Source organism: Camponotus vicinus, unplaced genomic scaffold (genome assembly GCF_025532165.1).
Source record: "Camponotus vicinus isolate PSW18456_S1 unplaced genomic scaffold, iyCamVici1.0 SCAF_2, whole genome shotgun sequence".
NCBI classification, from domain to species: domain Eukaryota; kingdom Metazoa; phylum Arthropoda; class Insecta; order Hymenoptera; family Formicidae; genus Camponotus; species Camponotus vicinus.
Window position 1 is genome coordinate 23413254 of NW_028141956.1, and position 3809 is coordinate 23417062.

At 30.2% G+C, this 3809-nt stretch overlaps 1 long non-coding RNA gene across 1 annotated transcript in view; it reads left to right on the forward strand.

Moving 5' to 3' along the window:
- The window catches only part of LOC145967254 (uncharacterized), a 79495-nt gene extending 78511 nt beyond the window's left edge, over nucleotides 1-984 (forward strand). Inside the window, exon 4 of the long non-coding RNA XR_014437323.1 lies at nucleotides 464-984. This is a non-coding gene — a long non-coding RNA (uncharacterized LOC145967254). The remainder of the gene's footprint in view (nucleotides 1-463) is intronic.
- Nucleotides 985-3809: the final 2825 nt, after the last annotated feature.

Genomic DNA, 3809 nt, shown 5'->3' on the forward strand with positions numbered 1-3809 from the left:
ATTTATTTGTTTTTTTAATTAATAAATTTTTTAATTAATAAATATTTTTTTAAATTTATTTTTTATTAATAAATATTTTTTAATTTATTTTTTATATCAAAAATATTTATATAAATTTTTATATTAAAAATAATATAAAATTTGATAATATAATATAATATAATATAAAAATAATATAATATATAAAACATTTAAATGTCTTTTTCTATTTACACAATGAAAATGACATTTATTTATGTTAACCACAACGTAACATATTGCACAAACTTTTTCTTTTTAATATTCTCTATCATATTTTTAAAAAATACAATATTAACACACGATAAAAAAATTTAAAAAATATATATATATAAAATTATTATATATACATTTTTTTTAAATATATTTATTCTTACTCTACACTTTTCTAATATACAAAACAATAATTATAAAAAAAAGCTAAAAAATTGATAATTTTTTCTAGCATGCCGGAGATTTTCTTCAAGCCAAAATCGAAGATCTCTGTTGACTCCTTTTAAGATGGATACATGCTGAGCGAACGAACAAATATAAAAATAATAAAAGCGAATTTTCGGGTATCGTGTTCGGCTCCTATCTTTCGCTCCTATTATTCGTTTTGACCTATTATTCTTTTTCCTATTATTCGTTTTGATCTGTTTTCTCATCCATACCACCCCTTGAGTAAACGCGAATAGAACGTTGACGATGGTAAAGTGTACACCCACCTTTAGATTCGCCCTTCCTTCCTTTTACATCGTAAAGCTACTGCTGCTATCTCACGATAATACGTAGCATCAGCTTGATCAAAAGTCGGTAACATTTTCATGATCCCTATATATATCATTATTTTTCAATCATTTGAAGATTCACAATTAATTCCGTTTGATTGTTTTCTAGATTAGGGCATGTAATATAACGATACATCTCGTACGAAAGAAAAAACGTAACTTGGAGGTTCACGATTAATTCTGTTTGATTTTTTTCTAAATTAGATTATATAGCTATCTGTTTCGTATAAAATAATAAATGTAATTTTTAATTAAATATATTTTTAAATATAAAATAATAAATGTAATTTTTAATTCAAGATACGAAAAATGAAGATATAGAATAGTGCATGATTGCACATAATAAAATGACACGATTTCGATATTACCGAATTATATATAGTATATTTTCTAGTCATAGTAATACTGTTCCATTAATAACTGTTACATTAATTACAATGCGGTTGAACGAAACATTAATTAGATTAATTATTACAAGAACTAAAAGGCTGGAAATCTCGCCACGTAATCTTCGCATCGACATTCAAATCGAAAAAAATGGATGAACACAATATCATAACTATGATTATGCTCGCATGCACATTATGTAAACGTATAACATTCGTCCAATCTTATAGGGGAACAAACCTGTATAATGTTGTAGCCAACTAGCTACGAGGAATTGTCTTACGTATATTACGTACGTGCGCCAAGCATCGAAAATATCAACAGATCAACGTCACATTTCTCCGATAAAATACCGAGTTTCTAAGAATTTTCGTTTGTATAGAAAAATTTATCTGCATTCATCTAGCCTTTTCTAACATCTGCAATAATTTTGATCTGATATATTTTTTTTTATATTTTTTAAAAGAACGCATCTGCCTGCATTTCCGATGCTTTGTACAACCATAATACGTTCGCATATATATATTGTCTTGATATTAAACATAGAAATAATTAAGAGTAAGAGTCATTTGTCTCTCTTTCTCTCTCTCTCTCTCTCTCTCTCTCTCTCTCTATTCGAAAGTTTGGTCTTTGAAAAAATATTGCGCTCTGTGATATGGAACTATATAGGAAGGGTTTGCCTCTCAATCGATAGTTTGTATGGCGGCATAAATTATGCCAACGTGTGGACGTGTTTAAGCTTATAGAAAGAGTACGCTAACTTCATCTATTTCCACTCCTTGAATAATTTTTTTTACACCGTGTAGTAAAGTCGGTTGGTTGTTTTGTCTCTTGGCAAAATCACCGATCGCGGGAAGGAACGCGTAGAAATCGTTGTTACGTGTCCGGATGGATCGTGGAAGTGGATGCGTATCGTAGAATAAATTCGCAGCTTCTTCGCGACTGAATGTGAACGGCTCGATAAATCGTAAGAAAATAAGACGTCGACGTCGAAGTCGTAAGTAAAATGTTTGTAGAGAGGAAATGCAATAAAGTGAAGAAGTAAGTACGAAACATTTAGCTTAAGTTTTGTACACTGAGATGTATGTAATTGACTAGCTCTACGAATGGAAAACATTGATTTTTTTTTCGGGTATTCGAGGCCCGAGACTAGATATCGGGAGACTCTTTCCTAAAGAAAAACGATACGTCGAATTTTTCCTTGAGCAAAACCCAAACTTCTTCGCACCAAACTTTCGATATTGGGTATATTTTAAAGATACAACTATCGCGTTGAGCAGTCGAGGGATGTATTTGTAATAGATCCTTATTTAAGCGCATTCAATTTCATAAATAATCCTAATATTGCACTTGCCCGTCGTATTGCTTTGTGATAAACAATATGAGATAATTAAAGTGGATAGCGTAGGAAAAAAAATGTCGTAGATAAAGGTTATTAATTTATCACCGAAGATGGTAGAAGCATCTCTCAATATCTAGCCCATTGAGAAGCCACGTCGACCTTAGCTACTTATGGATGGATTACATGTGTGTTGGGCCTTTACGGACATAAAAACTCTACACGAACAAGAGAGCCCCCATCGTACTTCGCCATCGTATCTGCTCTACTTATATTATACATTACGCTTACTGAAACTAACTTACTACGATCATAGATACAATCACGGTAAAGACTTTCGATTTCATCGATTCGCGATTTCGTGCGAAATCGCTCACGTTAACACACTGATTATAATCTCTTTTAGAACACAATCGTTCTCTGTTTTATCAGTCGTTACTCTTTCCAATCTTTCTAATAAAATATTATATCATCTTAGGAGAAAATCACTTGTGCTTTGCCACATATCATATGCGTCTGTAATGCATGATATAAAATAAATTAGAATATTTAGTTTTTATAATTTCGAAAGTTAAAATTTTATTTTTCGTATTTGTAGTATTACCAGATCTCGTAGTTAAAAATTGAAGATACTGATAAATGAATATTTGGAATAATAACTTTGTATAATGCTTCATTTAGATAATTTATGATTTCCGAAAATTCAGAAAAGAATTCTACTTATAATTTTATATATCGTATAAACCATTTGAACAAGTAAAATACACAGATATAAATACATAGATCTTCAGGATATCTATTCACATACATTAGAGAAGATATGCGAAATATAACATTGTAAATAGAACTTTATCTTGATATTTGTCGCGAATCATGAATTATCTAAAGCGGCTTTGAAAGAATTATTAACATCATTTTTTTCAAATTTGACAGATGGAAATTATCTGCTAATCTTCAAAATATACAGGGTGTCCCAGACCACCGATACACTCCTTTTAAAATGAAAATAAATGGCTTTTATCACAAATCGCGAACAATTTTTAAGTAAATCGGGTACGCTCTATCAAATGGTGGATATTTTCAACTTTTGGTTCCGACCGGAAATACGCCATCCGGATCGGAAGTTGAATTTTTTTAGGGGAACATGGTACTTTTTATTACAGATTCGAATTTTATGTGAAAAAATAAGAAACTTTTGTATGAAACGTTTTTTCTAAAAGTGCCTCTGTCAATCTTAAAATTGACCTTGAAATTTCATCACAGTTACTTTCAAGGTCAATTTTAAGATTGACAGA